Here is an 18,907-nt window from a genome sequence, read left to right on the forward strand (position 1 = left end):
GCTCGCTCGTCCGCGGCGGCGTCCTTCCTTTCCGGGAAAAGGCGTGGAAACGCCACCGGCCGCAAAGGGGCTTTCACTCTCTCTCTCTTTCACTCTCTCTCTTTCACTCTCTCTCTCTTTCACTCTCTCTCTTTCACTCTCTCTCTTTCACTCTCTCTCTCTTTCACTCTCTCTCTTTCACTCTCTCTCTTTCACTCTCTCTCTCTTTCACTCTCTCTCTTTCACTCTCTCTCTCTTTCACTCTCTCTCTTTCACTCTCTCTCTTTCACTCTCTCTCTCTCTTTCACTCTCTCTCTCTCTTTCACTCTCTCTCTCTCTCTCTCTCACTCTCTCTCTCTCTTTCACACTCACTCACTCACTCACTCACTCACTCACTCACTCACTCACTCACTCACTCACTCACTCACTCACTGTCTCCCCCATTTCAAGTCACTCACCTCACTGCAGGTTTTTTTTTTTTTTTTTTTTTTTTTTTTTTATCTAAAAGGGCGGGAAAACGCCGCCGGCCGACGGGGCTCCGCCGCCGCCGCCCGCCACACCCCTTTTTTCACCTCATCGCCACAAAAACCCAAGCCTCAACCCCAAAAACCCCAGCCCCAACCCCAAAAACCCCAGCCCCAACCCCAATCGCTCACTCCCTCGTTTTTTTCTCCCTTTGACACGCTTAGAAAGAGTGCACCCTTCCCGGAGGCGCTGCAATACCGGGGCGATGCGCGGAGCGGACGGAGCGAGCCCCTGTTCCGACTCCCTGTGGCAAAAATCCGTTTAATATGTTGTCCTCGCATGGAGGACGTATCAGATATTAAACTGATAAGAACAGATACTACACTTGATCTTAGCCAAAAGGCCGAGAAGCGATGACCCGCACTGCTCCGCGCCCCCCGCGCGCGGGGCCTCCGTGCGCCGGCCGGGACGTTTGGGCGCCGGCCGCTCTGGCGACCGCCGGACCGAGAACGGCCCCGACGACGGAAGCCAAAAGGAAACGCCGACGCCGCGGAGGAAGAAGAAGAAGCGGCGGCGGCGGCGGGGACCGAGAAGACGGCAGCTAAAAGCAAAGGCCAAGCGGGCCACGGAAGAAGAAGCAGGGACCAAGAGGAAGCAGGGACCAAGAGGAAGCAGGGACCAAGAGGAAGCAGGGACCAAGAGGAAGCAGGGACCAAGAGGAAGCAGGGACCAAGAGGAAGCAGGGACCAAGAGGAAGCAGGGACCAAGAGGACCAAGAGGAAGCAGGGACCAAGAGGACCAAGAGGAAGCAGGGACCAAGAGGACCAAGAGGAAGCAGGGACCAAGAGGACCAAGAGGAAGCAGGGACCAAGAGGACCAAGAGGAAGCAGGGACCAAGAGGACCAAGAGGAAGCAGGGACCAAGAGGACCAAGAGGAAGCAGGGACCAAGAGGCCCAGCGGGCCACGGAAGGAGCAGGGACCAAAAGGCCAAGGGATCGGGATTAAGCAGAGGAAAAAGGAAGACAAAAAGACCTGCACGCACGCACGCACCCACCCACCCACCCACCCACCCACCCACCCACCCAACGCTAACCTTACCCTGCTTTTTTTCCTCACAAATCCATCAGGCTCTGCCCTCCCTCGGGCAAAGCCGACCAAAAATACCACGTCCCGCTCGTCGGCGCTCCCCTCCACGGAAGTCTTTAGTAAAAGGCGAAAGGCTTGTGCGTGCTGAAGGGGAGCCAGAGTGACCGTTTTTTTGAAACCGCCCAAACGGCCCGCTCCCGACCCCTCCGTTGGCCCTGGCTCGCTCGTCCGCGGCGGCGTCCTTCCTTTCCGGGAAAAGGCGTGGAAACGCCACCGGCCGCAAAGGGGCTTTCACTCTCTCTCTCTTTCACTCTCTCTCTTTCACTCTCTCTCTCTTTCACTCTCTCTCTTTCACTCTCTCTCTTTCACTCTCTCTCTCTTTCACTCTCTCTCTTTCACTCTCTCTCTTTCACTCTCTCTCTCTTTCACTCTCTCTCTTTCACTCTCTCTCTCTTTCACTCTCTCTCTTTCACTCTCTCTCTTTCACTCTCTCTCTCTCTTTCACTCTCTCTCTCTCTTTCACTCTCTCTCTCTCTCTCTCACTCTCTCTCTCTCTTTCACACTCACTCACTCACTCACTCACTCACTCACTCACTCACTCACTCACTCACTCACTCACTCACTCACTCACTCACTCACTCACTCACTCACTCACTGTCTCCCCCATTTCAAGTCACTCACCTCACTGCAGGTTTTTTTTTTTTTTTTTTTTTTTTTTTTTTTTTTATCTAAAAGGGCGGGAAAACGCCGCCGGCCGACGGGGCTCCGCCGCCGCCGCCCGCCACACCCCTTTTTTCACCTCATCGCCACAAAAACCCAAGCCTCAACCCCAAAAACCCCAGCCCCAACCCCAAAAACCCCAGCCCCAACCCCAATCGCTCACTCCCTCGTTTTTTTCTCCCTTTGACACGCTTAGAAAGAGTGCACCCTTCCCGGAGGCGCTGCAATACCGGGGCGATGCGCGGAGCGGACGGAGCGAGCCCCTGTTCCGACTCCCTGTGGCAAAAATCCGTTTAATATGTTGTCCTCGCATGGAGGACGTATCAGATATTAAACTGATAAGAACAGATACTACACTTGATCTTAGCCAAAAGGCCGAGAAGCGATGACCCGCACTGCTCCGCGCCCCCCGCGCGCGGGGCCTCCGTGCGCCGGCCGGGACGTTTGGGCGCCGGCCGCTCTGGCGACCGCCGGACCGAGAACGGCCCCGACGACGGAAGCCAAAAGGAAACGCCGACGCCGCGGAGGAAGAAGAAGAAGCGGCGGCGGCGGCGGGGACCGAGAAGACGGCAGCTAAAAGCAAAGGCCAAGCGGGCCACGGAAGAAGAAGCAGGGACCAAGAGGAAGCAGGGACCAAGAGGAAGCAGGGACCAAGAGGAAGCAGGGACCAAGAGGAAGCAGGGACCAAGAGGAAGCAGGGACCAAGAGGAAGCAGGGACCAAGAGGAAGCAGGGACCAAGAGGACCAAGAGGAAGCAGGGACCAAGAGGACCAAGAGGAAGCAGGGACCAAGAGGACCAAGAGGAAGCAGGGACCAAGAGGACCAAGAGGAAGCAGGGACCAAGAGGACCAAGAGGAAGCAGGGACCAAGAGGACCAAGAGGAAGCAGGGACCAAGAGGACCAAGAGGAAGCAGGGACCAAGAGGACCAAGAGGAAGCAGGGACCAAGAGGCCCAGCGGGCCACGGAAGGAGCAGGGACCAAAAGGCCAAGGGATCGGGATTAAGCAGAGGAAAAAGGAAGACAAAAAGACCTGCACGCACGCACGCACCCACCCACCCACCCACCCACCCACCCACCCAACGCTAACCTTACCCTGCTTTTTTTCCTCACAAATCCATCAGGCTCTGCCCTCCCTCGGGCAAAGCCGACCAAAAATACCACGTCCCGCTCGTCGGCGCTCCCCTCCACGGAAGTCTTTAGTAAAAGGCGAAAGGCTTGTGCGTGCTGAAGGGGAGCCAGAGTGACCGTTTTTTTGAAACCGCCCAAACGGCCCGCTCCCGACCCCTCCGTTGGCCCTGGCTCGCTCGTCCGCGGCGGCGTCCTTCCTTTCCGGGAAAAGGCGTGGAAACGCCACCGGCCGCAAAGGGGCTTTCACTCTCTCTCTCTTTCACTCACTCACTCACTCACTCACTCACTCACTCACTCACTCACTCACTCACTCACTGTCTCCCCCATTCCAAGTCACTCACCTCACTTCAGGTTTTTTTTTTTTTATTTTATTTTTTTTTATATCTAAAAGGGCGGGAAAACGCCGCCGGCCGACGGGGCTCCGCCGCCGCCGCGCGTCAAACCCCTTTTTTCCCCTCATCGTCACAAAAACCCAAGCCCCAACCCCAAAAACCCCAGCCCCAACCCCAATCGCTCACTCCCTCGTTTTTTCCCTTTGACACGCTTAGTGTCAAACGCTAACCTTACCCTGCTTTTTTTCCTCACAAATCCATCAGGGGCAAATCCATCAGGGGCATCCCCGACCGCCGCACGTCGACCCCCACCCTCCCCCTTAAACTATCCTCCACCCTTTTGACACACCTCCACCCCCCAGTCCACCCCCCGCTGCACCCACTCCTTCCTCGCCTGCCACAACACCCGTTTAAACAAGCTGATGATCAGCCACAGGAGGAAGCGGTTACGCCTCCCCCCGACCACCCCACACCCCTCTCCACCCTCACCCATGTGAGCCTAAACCCCGTGACCACCCTACCCAGCAACACCCCCGCCCTGGCCCACACTACCCCAGCATAAGGACAGTCCCACATGACGTGTCTTATGGACTCTTCACCGCTGCAGGTGGCCTGCGGGCGGGCACACCGGGGTCCGTGCCAGGCCATGCCAGTTCATGATCTCACGCACCGGCAGGCCGTAAAAGGGCGGGTCCGAATATGTTGTCCTAAGAATAGATACTGTTTTGAAATAATTTATTGATCTTTTTCAGCCAGACAGTGTTAAAAACACATTTCAAATGTTACATTTTCAATTGCTGAGTATGGCAGAGGGCCTGAAGGATTGCAATGTCACGTGTGACAACTTATTCACCTCTTGCGAACTCGGACGCAACCTCATGACCATGGTTGGCACGGTCCAAAAGAACAGGTCTGAGCTCCTGTCTGAGCTGCTAGCAACGAAGAGGCGACGGGTGCTGTCGTCGCAGTTCACCTTCACTCCCACGACCGCTCTTGTTTACTACCTCACCGAGAAAAACTAGAACGTTTGACTTATGAGCAGATGCCAAAATCGTTGACAGAGACAACGGTAAACCGACCATCGTTCTAGACTACAACTGCAACAAAGGAGGTGTAGACGATCTAGGTAAGGTTGTCACATACTGCCCGCTGGCCCCTCGTCATCTTCAACAACATGATTGACTTCTCCTCCAACAATGCCTGTGTGATATGAAGAAGTTAACCCCAACTGGGTGCCTCGCAAGTGCAACATTTTGAGTTTTTTCCTCAAGCAGCTTGGCAGGGTACTCGTGACTCTGCTGATTGAAAAAAGACGATGTCTACCCACACAGAAGAGGCGCCGGCGATTGTGAGAGGTCTCCATGATCGCTGTCGCGATCCACCTCTTCAACGGCAATTTGAAGAGGCTGATGATGACAACAACTAAGTAAAGTGAGTAAGAGGGGTCTGCTTAAGTCACACAGTGCTGTTACCACATGCATTGGGTGTATAGACAATGTATTGAGGCAGCGTTAGGAGGGTTATCCCTGGCGCTGTCTCCAGATTGTGCATGGTGCGACCACTTTTCATAATTCAAAAATAAAATTAAACATTTTCTTATAACCCTTGCGTTGTCTATCTAGTCTGTTATGTCACTCTCGTGCCGTATCCAAGTTGTAACTCGCCGAGCCTGGTCTGGTCTAGTACACCACTCTAGCGTGGTATCCACATTGATGTGATGTTGTGAAAACTTTTCACAATAAAAATAAAGTTAAATATTTGTAATACTTACCTTTTCTACCTAGTTTGTTACGCCACTCTCGTGCAGTATCCAAGTTGTTGAGACTCACCACACCTAGTCTGTTATGACACTCGTGCTTTATCCAAGTCATTGTCCCAACATTTTCTTTCATACCATTACAAAGTCACAGTCTCAATCTTGTCAGCAGTATGTGGCTAGAACAACAGAAGAGAACATCTGAGTACATTGGATCGGCGTTTCCTCTGAAGTCAGACAGTGCCAGCTTGTGGGTTAAGGGAAGGGGCTCAGATTGGTGGGAATCTTAAATAGACCAAGGTCAATAAAAACTTCCCAGCCATCATCATGTTTGACCCATTGTTTACCTATAAAAACTATATACATATTTATGAATGTTAAACAGAGGGTATGAAATAAACAACAAATGAAATATGTATAGTAAACATAGGATATTATATAAAAGAGGAAATGGAACCCTAACCCAACTATATACAAATATAGCTGCAAGCAGCAATGAGGTGGCCAAGCAGGTAAAATTAACAAAATACATTTTTGACATTCTCAGAACAAGGTTCTGTATCCTTCACATCTATAACAAATGTAGTTTTTAAACAAATTATGCTAGCAAGTATTACTGTACAACTGTAATTACTGCTTAATACAAGGTTACAAGCTACAATTATTGCAACACAATGGGAAAACTTTCTCCAACATTTATTTTGATAATTGTTGTCTAGCACATTTTCACTATTACTGTATTTACAGAAGTACACTTACCCCCCTATATTGACGATCTGAAACGCAAGTATCAAATCGCAAAGCGCAAGTAACTTTGAGGGAGCGACTTCCGCTTGGTTGTTATTTTGCCAGCGGGATAAATGACTTTGCGCCTAGCGCAAATCTAAAAAGGGTTGGTCTTAAGTAGCTACATTACTAATGGGTGTGGTTTGGGCGTAACGTGCAATCAGAGCATCATCTCACATTCCCTTTAAGAGCAGCGCTTGTTCCATGGCGAATTGCCATTATAATGGCGTATTTGCCAGGCACACGCCAGGAGCGGTTCACAGGAGGAGACCGACGTTCTCGTCAGAGCTGTTAAAGATAGAGAAATGACATAGTATGGGAAATTAGCTTTGGTTAAACAGTCATGGGAGGAAATTTCCACAGTTGTTACAAATAAAGTTCACATACATAGACATTTCATTTATAATCATTGAAGAAATGTAACACGCCATAAATCAAAAATGTAACATAGCTTCGCAGAAAGAAGACCCTGGCCTCGCCAGCAGTGCGCACGGACCAAGGTTGCGCACTTAAAATAGCATTGGAATAATGCGCCATTGACTTGAGACCACGTTTTCCCTGGTCAATAGCGGAATTGTTTTTCGGAAACTGCAAGATAGCACCTGGGATTGTTTGCGCCGGAACACGCCTCCTTTTTCACTGAACTGCCCATGGGAGCGCAAAGTCATTTAGATGTGCGTCTGTGGAGGGAAAAGTCGCCTTTGCGTCGAGTGCAAACTAGGAATGACACTTGCGTCGTTGACTCAATTGCGCTGGGTGCAAGATAGGGCCCTTAGACTGCAAGGTGAACCACGAAGAGTATTTTAGAAAATGATTCCCGCTCCACAGTCTGGAATCTACACAATCTTTAGAGTTTTTTAGAATCTTTAGAACGATCCGTGCTAACCTACCAAAAAACAGTTTGTCGCTGAAATTCCAGTCGATGCGTACGCATGCCTAGTTCCTCCAGGGAGTAATAGGATTTTGGTGGCACGGTTCGACACGTGATCGTTCTACACCACTACAGTAGATGCTTTTTGTCAATATGGATGGCAAATAGAGGATGGGACCTTGCACGTCACCTGGATGACCTTGAATTTGGCCCCGACAGTGTTTTGCATGTGATACACTGTGGCTGCAAAAGTGCCTGTGAGACAGGCAGATGTTAATTTTCTGCAGGAATGTTTTGCACAGACTTATGTTGTTCGTTTAACCCTGTAAGACCCCTTGTAATAAAATTACAATGTCACCTTTAGCTCTTTAATTGCTGATTTCCTTTTATTTGGAAAGACAACATTTATCCAATAGCTTTGGAAGGCAAGACAATAAGACCCATTGGTTATGTATGTGTGGTCGTTCAAAAATAAATATGATTTGCAAATGGGTTTTTTGGAGACCTAAAGGAAATGTTGAAATTTGTATTCAGGCCTTACAGGGTTAAGTGTTGGCTATGCTTAGCTCCATCTCAGAAGGGACTAACCTTCCAGCCAGTTAGATAAAATATTAACAGATTAAGACCGTCTTTGACTCACTTATACCGGTAGAAATCTATAGTAATAATAATTTTCAAAAAATAAAAACAGTCTTTATTTTTGCACTGACAGTCTGTGTTCAACACACGTTCTCTTTCACCTTTATTGTAAACCCTTTACTATTGTACAAGACTGCTCACATACAAGTAATTATCCCACCAGGATGTTTAACAGCTAGGTCTAGCCCATTACACCCCTCAAGTACAATATATTAAACTCTTGACAATAACAGTGACTTAACGTGTTGTTGCATTTAGCACTAACAAAGGCTTGTTTAAAAACCACTGTGAAAACAGAATGGAGGCTCTTTCCCTATACTCAAACTGTACATTACCTATGACCACCAACACGCGTTAAAGGCAAACAGTCAAACAAGCCTGTCCTGTGCAGCAAAGGAGAACATGTCCTGGCATGAAGGGGTCAGTCTTGCTAAATCCCAAATCTAAATCCAGTCCTTTGCAGGAGAGACAATTTGTGTTGGTCAAAATTTCCTGGGGGGTATTCCAGGTAGTAGGTTTAGTAAAAACTTTGAGTTGTTTAACCCTGAAAAGAGGCTTTCTCCAAGGATTTCGTTCCAGAAAGAGAGTTAACAAAACCTTTTGGTAAGTTTCCATGGTAACCTACTCTGTGAAACTAACCTTCTCGCTAGCAGGTTTTCCATGCCAAACTCTGCGTTTCTACCTATCCCTCAGTGTTGCCAAATTAGTGACTTTGTCACTAGATCTGGCAACTTTCAAAACCCTCCTGGGGACTTTTGGTGTCAAAAGCAACTAGCGACAAATCTAGCGACTTTTTACGGTGTTGTTGAAGACTTGCTGGAGTTTTCTTTTCTTGCATGGATAGTAGCACGGATAGCAGTTTACCTCACACAGCCTCAGTCGCTTACTCACCTCTATCGTGAAACCCTTGCTAGCTAGCGATGTTGTCAAAGTCAAAATTATATTCACAATAATACAGTAATTATTGGGAATCTAACACAGAGTTTAAAGGCTGGTTGAAGCTGTTTATTGTGGATGATACAGGGGCACACTGTCTGTATTAAAAGGCTGAGTTATACACCAATCATTAAGACATTAAAAACCACTTGGCAACTCAGAAACACTCAAGGGTCAAAACCCTACAATACTTCCACTCAAAGGAAGCTGCCATTAATGATTTTTTTTTAAATACACTGCAAAAAAGGCTGAATCTACCATGGCATTAGGTATTGCTGAACACTGTTCCATGCTAGCATGTGACCATATTGGGGAAGCATGCAAAGCTGCCTTCTCTGACTCCGCTGGTGTTCATTTTAAAATTAGAGAATTTATAATATATTACAGTACAATTCATGAACTGTCCATCACCAGCTGTATCACGGGCACGGCACTATCCATAATTCCAGTTATTAATATTTGTGACATCTTAATCACCGAATGCATCACAGGCACTGTACACTTGTGAATATAGCAACAGGAACAATGCTCGTACGACTTTATAAAGGAAGCATGTATTGTGCTTATTAAATTGATGTCTTATGAACTTTGACGTGTGCTTAGGCTTAAACATTGTCTCACACAGGGTCTGGGAAATAGGCTGTATATTGTGTCGTTATATCTCCCTTTCAGAAGCAACCTTGAAACCAGGCTGAGACAGCACCCGAGCAGGTGGGACGTGTAGGCAAGAACAACTCCCTACTACACAGGAGAACAAGCTTAACCCTCTTCTTGTGTTTTTTGTTTTACTGCACTGTATAATAAATGTTGGGACAGGGACAGATAGTTCGTTGGACTTCGTGAACCAGCCCAAACTCTGTTGTGGGTAGGGAAACGTAGACGACCCCAGAGCTCTGTACTTGTTGATTTCCAACTGCTGCATTAAAGCTGATATTATTGGACCTCTGCGACTCCAGGCCACTCTTTCTAGAACACAGATTTGTGTCATTGAATACCATCAGTAAATATTTGAATAGACACAATAATTTTAAATCATTCAAAATGCACAGGATAAAGTGTACTGAAATGATTAATGGTTCTCTAGCACCATACTTTCAACAAAAAAATTGTAGCAGATGTGGGTGACCAGTGTTTCAGCCTCCTTCTGGATGAGTCCACAGACATCAGCGTTTCCAAGTACCTGGGGATAGTGATAAGGTACTTACGTGAGTAGGGGGTACCTGCAGAGCCGGACACCCCGGACAGCTGGAGAGCTGCAGTTTTAGGACCGCAGTTCTAGGACCCTTGTTTTATCTGACAGCGCCATGTAGCGAATGGGATAAACATGGACCGGAACAAGATAATATTTTCCTGCAGTAGTGAATATTATAGGATTACAGCTCAGAACAAGACGGACTAGAATCAGAATGTAAGTAGCTAATGTGAATCGCGTCTGGTTATGTATAAAACAATTCTGGTGTCTTTAATTGGACAACGTTAGCTAGCTAACTTCAACTTTGCTGTTGAAATAATTTCAAGACACTGGAGTGGTTTTCAACATCAAACTACTTTATTAGCTAGAGCTAACATTCAGTAGTTATAGCGCTAGCTCTACACACATAGCTTCCTTAAAAACCAACTGTAAATTGTTACTCTGTTTATTTGTTTAATGAAACAGTAGCCCGATGTAGGTTATGTAAATCAAGTATTGGTCAACATATTTAAGTTAGCTAAACGTTCAAAACAATTCTGGTACAATTATCTGTTCACTTATGTACCTTGAGCTACAATTCTTGTATGAAATGTCCTATATAAATAAAGTCTTACTTACTCATGATAATTTTATGAAATACGAACTTAGAGACTATTTGTTTTGTTTTATTGAAACCAAGCCCAACTACTGTATGTGTCTTATGATAAAGCCAGCACATTAATAAAACTTCAAAAAAATGATAGGTTAAAAGTAAGATTGGATGGTTGTGGATTGGATCTGTCAGCTAAACGAAATCTGCAGCATACTGTCTTAAAAATTAACCATATAATTTTTGTTGGCCGTCATATAGGCTACGGCCTGAGTATGCTGAGGAATATGTCCCTGCAGGATGCAGAAAAGGTCTTAATATCTGGACCAGTTTATCATTGGAGGTAAGTAGAGAATGTACCTTTTCTGCACAATGTCATACAACTTTATAATCTACTATTAATACCTTTATTATCAACCACTTAAGTAATGCTAATTAATGTACACTACTTTGTTAGGCTAACTGATATTTATGCTTACCTAGAAGTAATATTGTCTGTACCATTTCAGTGAAGTGGAGGAGTTTGATAGGGGGATATCTGAACAATTGCGCACTGAAGGGAGACCATTCAAGTAGTAGCGTTAAGTAGTGCTGTTACCGACTTCACAATATGTGTATATTTGGTTTTCTTGCTTTTATCTCTCATTGAAGGATGAAGTTGTATGGAGGTCTAGATGGAGTGATGTGGAGGGGTGATTGTTTATTTTGAATAATTGTCAAACAATGACAATGTATATCTTGAATCTGCCCTGAGTCAACCTTGTGTCTTGCCTCTCTAACATTACACATTTGTGGTTGAGATTGAGTGACTGCAAATGCCATAGCAAATAGAATAGAACTTCACTTTTCCAGAACTTTGGACGTGTCAGACACATCCAAAATGTAGCATGCACACAGGCATGTGTAGTATTAACAGGAATATGAAAGTTGATCTGATCCACTGATGTGATCAATTTTTTGAGTCATGTCCAATACAAAACATCATCTAGCATGCCCATCAGAGAGGTTCACCACCAGCAGCAGAGAAGGAAGCGGCGGATCCTCCGCAGCACAACCATCCCACATCACTCAAAGAAAATGTTTTTTTTGTCATGATGACATTAAATAAACTAGAGAGGGTACAATTTCTGGGGAAATTGTAGGGTGTGCTTGCTTGCTTGCTTGCTTCAGTTGCAGGTGGGTCAGTTTTCCCTTCTAGTGATATTACAAGCATTTAGCCTACTCATATTGCATAATTCACTAAGAACACCCTTTGAAACAAGGAACCCCCTTTGAAACAATCTACTGTTACGGTGCGTGTCCATTACAGCGGAGCAGCGCGGAGCGTCGGCTTCCAATCAATTTTCAATGAAACCGCGCGTCGATGCTGGTGTAGGGCATTGTGGGAAGGCGAGCGGGGCGTCAACGCTTGCGTAGGGTATTGTGGGAAGGCGAGCGGGGCGTCGAAAGTTGGATTTTCTCAACTTTATGTATGTTAACAAGTGTGCTCTCAACTTGTATTATATTTCTGTTTTGTTTCGTTCATTTATTGAATACTGACACCTGTGGTTGTTAATGTGGGTGTGTACCTGTAGTGTCATTGGAGTGTTAACCTCTTAGGCATCCTGTTCAATGTGCCTAAAAATGCCTAAACAGCATACCCAAAGTAAATTGAAAGCTGTTCTTGAACCATTTGGAGTACATGCATGTAAATGGTCTCTTTTGAAAGCTGACACTCTGAAGTTTTGTCCCCTGTTGTCAGGACCCATGTTAGTCCTACTGGTGTTGAGTAATAGAAGCTTGAACACAAGGAAATTGAAAGAATCAATTTCCGCCTAGATTTTGTTTTGAAAACAATAGCCTGAAGAAGCCTAGAAGTGGTAGGTATTAGCTGGAAGACAAAATTGGACACTAGCCTGAAGCCTGACCCAATACAACTCAAAAGTAAATCATAAAACCATAAAAAATTCATGTTATACAGATGTCTTTCTAAGGGTACATCCAGGCGTTTTCTGAAAGTGCCCTTTGGAGACTCCAAAAGGACCCTTGGTAACCATGGCCACATACCTAGAATAAAAAGCTACAACTTTTGAACTCTTTCACGTACAGTCATATGTTTGGGCTCTAATGAAAGCCGACACTTAGAGCTATAATATCCCATATTCAGATTCACCATTAGTGGTGTTGAAACAGAGTAACTGAGGCATAAGAGTGCTTTTTACCTTGAACAAAGTAAACGTTGTGCAAATAAAGAGTCAAAACAAGAGCTATCGTGGAAAAACTAGTTTATATAAAGAAAAACACACCAAACTATTTACAAACAGTGAATTGTTCACACTCATTTACAATTTCACAAAATGTTTGGGCGACATGCCAGTCATTGTAGCAGTCACGTTTGGGAACAAAGCACAAAGCCACATCGCAGGTTGAACACTTCACTGGTGTCAGTGAACCACAGTGTTTGCACCTCAACCGACCAGCGGTGCTGTGTCCACTGATATGCACTGGCCTGTGACTAGCTGTGGGTTGAGGCACGATGGAAGATGAGGGACCGGGTAAGGGTTGAGACCTCAACTCTGCCAGCTCAGCAGCTAGGGTCTCTCTGAAGGCCTTGTGGGACAAAGGTACCTGCCCTTTTCCTTTTGCAATGTCTTTGTGAAGGAGGAAGGCGTTCACAATCCCAATGTCCAAGAAAGGATAAAAGAAGGTTTTGTACCATCTCTGGGTCTTGTGGAGTACTTTGTAGTATCCGATTAATGCATCAGAAAGGTCCACTCCACCCATGCACTGGTTGTAGTTCTTGACCACTGGCGGAACTGGGATGTCTGTCAGTACCCAGCGCTGATCTGCACCTTTGACCCTCCTCTGCACCGTGTCCTGTCCATGTGCCGTGTGGAGTGTTGAACAAAAGAAGACGTCCCTTGTGTCTCGCCACTGGACAAAGATGAGGGGGTCGTTCCTTATCCAGCGAATGCTGCCGCGGGGAGATTTAGAGTCCAGACTGTTTTCTTTTGTTTTTGGGAATCCAATTCTGTTTGTCTGGATGGTTCCGCATGCCCAGATCCTCTTCTGAAGGAGGTCTTGGAAAAGGGTGGGACTTGTGTAAAAATTGTCAACAAAGAGTTTGTAGCCAGTGCCCAGCAACTGTGTGTCTATTAGCTCCATCACTGATTCATAGCTGAGACCCTTGCCAGTGTTTCCTTGGAGCTTTCCTTCATACACAAAAAAGTCCCATGTGTATCCGCTTTTCGAGTCAGCCAGAACAAACAGTTTGTATCCTCAGCGAACAGGCTTATTTTTCATATATTGTTTTAGTCCAATGCGAGCTTTAGAGGCAACCATCCTCTCGTTAATGGCAATATCCTGGCCGGGGTGATAGTTCCTTTTGCAGGCTTCTCTCATCTCCTGATAAACTGGGTTGATCTTGCAAAGACGGTTGAAGGCTGCTGTGCCTCTCCTCTGCTCATTAGCAGCATCGTCCGCCATGCTACTCAGATGAAGGGATCTGGAGATTTGGAGGAACTTCTTCCCGGTCATTACTTGTTTTGGGAAAGGGAAGCTGTGGAGTTTGTCCTTTCGCCAGTAATCAGTAAATGCAGAGCACTTTACTAGACCCATGTAGATTACCATAGAAATGAAGGTAAACATGTCCTGCAAAGTCAGATCAATCCAGGGACGAGTGGGTGTGGAGTGGTGAGTCGAGCCAAACTCATTGGTGTTTAGCAGGATCGTTTGTAAAACTGAGTATGTCCAAAACAGTTGGAAAAGCTGCAGGGCTGTGCAGGTCGCTGTCTGAATTAGCTGGGGTCCAGGTGGGTTCGTCGGCCTGAAAGTAGGCTGAGGTGGAGTGATGTCAGCAATGTCAACATAATTCCATCTCTCTCCAGATGGGCTTGTTGACGCTCCAGCTTTGGTTCTGCTGCTGCCTCTGCCTCTCCCCCTTCCTCTTGGCCTTCTCGTGCCGGCAGAACCTTTCTGTAGAGTTTGAGGCTCATCACTGGACGAGCTGCTGCTGCCCCCCTGTCCTGCTGCTGTACGGGGCCGCTTGCTAACTTGAGCAGGAATATCCGGCTCGTAGTCCTCATCAGATGTTTTCCTATAATGACGAAATAAACAGCCAGTTACAATCCATTCCCATATTTTCTGTATTCTACTTTTCACAGGTTTACTGCCTCAAACATCAGCAGTACACACACTGAAACAAAGAGAAACACACCTCCCCGAAATACAGTCCAAACACTGAAACACGCACATGAACTTCTGTGGTAAATCATTATACACAAATAGTTTTTCTGGTGCTAGAAGAAATACTGGGTGCTTTAGCTATGTAAAAGCAATGTTATACCATGACAAATGGAGCTATCTTATTCAGTGAAACAATATAAAACAAAACTTACTTATCCAGGGTAATATCTCCTCCTTCCAGAAATAAATCCTCAGCTTCTGAATCCAAGTCCGAAAAATCAGTGTTTGACTCTGATAAATTGTCCGATAAATCACTATCATGTCCAGTTACTTCTTCCAAAACTTCTGCGAGACAATACTTGTTTCCTGTGTCTTCTTCGCCATGTTGAAATCGATATCAAACTGCGTAAATTAGCTCCGTTACCACAGCGCGCACAACAAATGAACATATGCAGCTCTTTGCGCAGAGACGAAAGCTTTTCAATGTTTTCACTTACCTGGCAAGTCCCATATCATTGTTTTCAGAATGCGATTGGCTAAAAGACGTGTCATTCCATGATTGGTTTTGATTGGGCTGAAATTCAAACAAAGAAAACCCAGGTGGGCTGTAATGGCCCATCAATTCAGATGAGTCGTTAGCTGGCTGTTCAAGGCCTCGGACAAACAATGGAAGCTCCCAATAGGTCAATCTTGGTGCCAATCAAAGTGGGAGGATTTAATGGACATTTTGATGCCTTTGGATAGTAAATAGGCCGTTGCTAACCGGAGAAAAGTCCACTTTTATGTAAACAAGTTGTTTCTTCCATCGGCTATCTTGCATAATGAAACAAAGGATAATGGCTATATATGAATGTGATACATTTTTGGGAACAAACTACTTGATATGGTTAGATACTTTGGACCTTTGGGAATGTAAGCAGATCAAGTTTTGATGGCATGTTTTGCATACCTGGACCTATTTGAACCGTTTAGGGTGAGTACAACTTTTTTCTTTGGCATTGTTGAAGGAACGGTCACCGGACAACGACTTTGACGGTACTTGCTATTGCGACTTGATCTTGAATTGGTTTATTTCAATGGAACCATAATAATCGTAGCTTTCCAACAAGGTATCATATGTGTAGCCGTCTAAAAAAAATTTTTTTATTGAGTGCGTTCTCACTGAGGGAGGGGGGTGCAGCATTTCTGTATCGCGGGCAATACAGGACCTCTAAGAGGTTAATGAATAAATCTCATTGAGTGAGCGCAGCTGTTGCTGTGTGTTCGAAGTCAGTCACGTCATTGTGTTTACTCTGTGAATAGGTTATGGGCCCAGAGTAAGTCGAGATACACCGCGTTAGCGTGCTGAAGTATAGCACCATGAGTAACACTAGAAGATCAGGAGAATCTAGCGGTCGCGGCTTGTGTGTGACGGGGATGAAAAGAATTGGGAACTCTGGGAGACTAAGTTCTTGGGCCACCTCCGGCTGCAAGGGCTGAAAGGGATTATTACTACGGAGCCCGTGGGTGTGGAGACAGAGGAGGAAGTGATGAAGTGTTTTGTCCGTCTCTTCATAAACGGAGTGACTAAGTTCAGTTGAGTTCTGGATTTTAATAAGTATTTATCAATCTGCAGATTGGGAGAGAAAACCAGACCTCTGACAATAAATGACAACACCAGGCTTAGGTCTCAATCAAGTCTCTCTCTGCGCTGAAGGACAGAGGACCATCTTTTATAGGTCACAAGAATGTAAACATAGATAGTGACAGTCAGGCAGTAATGACGTTACAACAGTCTCAGAGAAAGAGATTAACAGCTCCCAACACATGACCACTCAAACTACAGAGTTCATAGTTGGAGCTCTCCTTGTAGTCATGACAAGGACCATTTAGCCAGTACTTTCTCCTGATTTCAAACATCTATTAACCCTGACACATAGACACAATCTACTCTTATTAATAGCAAGCTTACATGAGAAAATACTAACTAGTATCCAATGACTAGTTCTCTTGATTAGTGAATAATGTAAGCACATAGGAAATCTACATTTCTTCCACAGAAGCGGCCTCAAATGCTGAGGCATATGCTGAATTGATTCAATTCTTGGATGACAAGAGTTTACTGCTGGTAATGCGAGAGGCAGGGGATGATGGGTGCGCAGCGCTAAAGATTTTGAGAGACTATTATGCAGGTAAAGGAAGCAAGAGTAATAAGCCTGTATACTGAGCTGACCTCGCTTCAAAAGTCAAGCAGCGAGAGTGTGACAGAATATGTTATTTTAGTGGAAACCGCTATCACGGCATTACGAAATGCTGGAGAGACTTTAGGTGACAGGCTACTTGTAGCTATGGTTCTGAAGGGGTTTCCTGAGTCTTTTAAGCCTTTCTTCATCCATGTAACGCAATCGGATGAGACAATGAGGTTTGCCGATTTCAAAACAAAGCTTAGAAGTTACGATGACATCGAAAAGATGCGTCCCCCAGCCGCTGAGGAAAATGTAATGACGGTGCGGCCGCGACAAAGAGCTGCGAGTCCCGCCAGTGCAGGCCCAACTGAACGTGGGGCTGAACGGGCTGCTCAAGCAGCCAGGGTGTCTGCATGAAAGGCCTGATGGTCGACTGCGGGGCAACCTCCCATATCGTCACAGACATCGCCAAGTTCAGGAGGTTTGACGACGAGTTCCAGGCCGGGACACATTGCATAGAGATGCAGAGGTCTTCTTGATGGACAGCCGAGGACACCACCTCAAAACAGTGCTGAGACGGGCGCTGTACATTCCCTCTTACCCGCAGGACATATTCTCGGTGCAAGCAGCAGCTGACAGCGGGGCGACCGTGACTTTCCAGAAATGCAAGGACACTCTGGTGCTCAAAGACGGTACACAATTTTCCATTCATGTACATGATAGACTATATTACTTGCATACAATACCTGATGGATGTGATGACCGAGTTAAGGGATGTTATGATTTAAAGATACTGGGTCACTGTTTACGCAAACTAGAAACAGAAAGCCTGATGCAAGGGCTAAAAGACCTCTAGAGCTAGTGCACACAGATTTGGCAGGTCCAATTCACACTGAGTCCAGAGAGGGGTACAAATATGTTGTGTCATTTACTGATGATTTTTCCAGTGCAGTGTTTGTATATGCCCTTAAGAGTAAAAGTGACACATTGCAAGCAACAGAGAGGTTTCTTGCAGATATGGCCCCTTGTGGTAGAATTCAACGTATTAGATCTGATAATGGAATTGAGTTTACAGGAAAGCATTACAAAACTGTTTGTCAGGAATGGTATTAGACACGAGACTTCTGCACCATATTCCCCCCATCAAAATGGTACAGCCGAGCCAAATTGGCGTACACTTTGTATGTCTGTACGTTTGTACAGCCTATTTCCATGAATATGCTTCTCAACGGGCATCTAATGAGGAAACTGATCAGGCGCAGATGAACATAGATAACTGTTAGAGTAACATGTAGCATACCTGTAACTTTCACAGGAGCTGTAACCTCAGACAAAGCAAAAGAATGGGTTGCTGCAATGGATGAGGAGATGCAGTCACTTATAGAAAATAACACATTTACTCTAAGTAGCTTGCCTGAGGGTAAGAAAGCAGTGGGGGGTAGATGGGTTTATGCAGTCAAGAATAACCTGGATGGATCTGAAAAGTGCAAAGCAAGTTATGTGGCAAAAGGATACAGTCCGATGAGAGGTGTGGATTATGAGGAGACATTTTCCCCTACAGCTAACTTGACGAGTATCCGAGTGGTCATACAAAAAGCAGCGCAAGAAAACCTGATTCTGCACCAAATGGATGTTAAAACTGCCTACCTGAACGCATCAATAGATCATGAAATTTACATGGAACAGCCAGAGGGCTATGAGGTGGAATCTGGCACAAGTGAAAAATTGGTCTGTAAGTTGGAGAGATCATTGTATGGGCTAAAACAATCGGGCTGAAACTGGAACAAGGTGCCACTTGAGTACCTAACCAAAAACCATTTTGAGCAGAATCAAGCAGACAACTGTGTTTACACATGGGAAACAGAACATGCAAAAGTGATCATTGTAATATGGGTTGATGATTGCTGCGAGTGCTAAAAATGTTCTCAGAGATGTGAAGAACATGCTTACAGAGAGATTAAAAATGAAGGACTTAGGCAAACTACGGCATTTTCTAGGTATTGATTTTAACCAGAGTGACAACTGTGTGAGAATGTCACAAACAAAATATGTGGGGAACATTTGACAGGTTTAAAATGCAGGATTGCAAACCTAGAT

At 45.6% G+C, this 18,907-nt stretch overlaps 4 non-coding genes across 4 annotated transcripts; all 4 read right to left on the reverse strand.

The window, feature by feature from the left end:
- Window positions 1-668: 668 nt before the first annotated feature.
- Window positions 669-859, reverse strand: LOC146292762 (U2 spliceosomal RNA). The gene has a single exon (XR_014754756.1). It is a non-coding gene; the product is annotated as a U2 spliceosomal RNA (small nuclear RNA).
- A 717-nt stretch (window positions 860-1,576) lies between these two features.
- Window positions 1,577-1,695, reverse strand: LOC146292763 (U5 spliceosomal RNA). Its single transcript, XR_014754666.1, has one exon. It is a non-coding gene; the product is annotated as a U5 spliceosomal RNA (small nuclear RNA).
- A 752-nt stretch (window positions 1,696-2,447) lies between these two features.
- Window positions 2,448-2,638, reverse strand: LOC146292764 (U2 spliceosomal RNA). Its single transcript, XR_014754758.1, has one exon. It is a non-coding gene; the product is annotated as a U2 spliceosomal RNA (small nuclear RNA).
- Window positions 2,639-3,377: 739 nt separating this feature from the next.
- LOC146292765 (U5 spliceosomal RNA) lies at window positions 3,378-3,496 on the reverse strand. Its single transcript, XR_014754667.1, has one exon. It is a non-coding gene; the product is annotated as a U5 spliceosomal RNA (small nuclear RNA).
- Window positions 3,497-18,907: the final 15,411 nt, after the last annotated feature.

This window comes from Hypomesus nipponensis, chromosome 4 (assembly GCF_054491055.1).
Source record: "Hypomesus nipponensis isolate SF chromosome 4, ASM5449105v1, whole genome shotgun sequence".
Taxonomy (NCBI): domain Eukaryota; kingdom Metazoa; phylum Chordata; class Actinopteri; order Osmeriformes; family Osmeridae; genus Hypomesus; species Hypomesus nipponensis.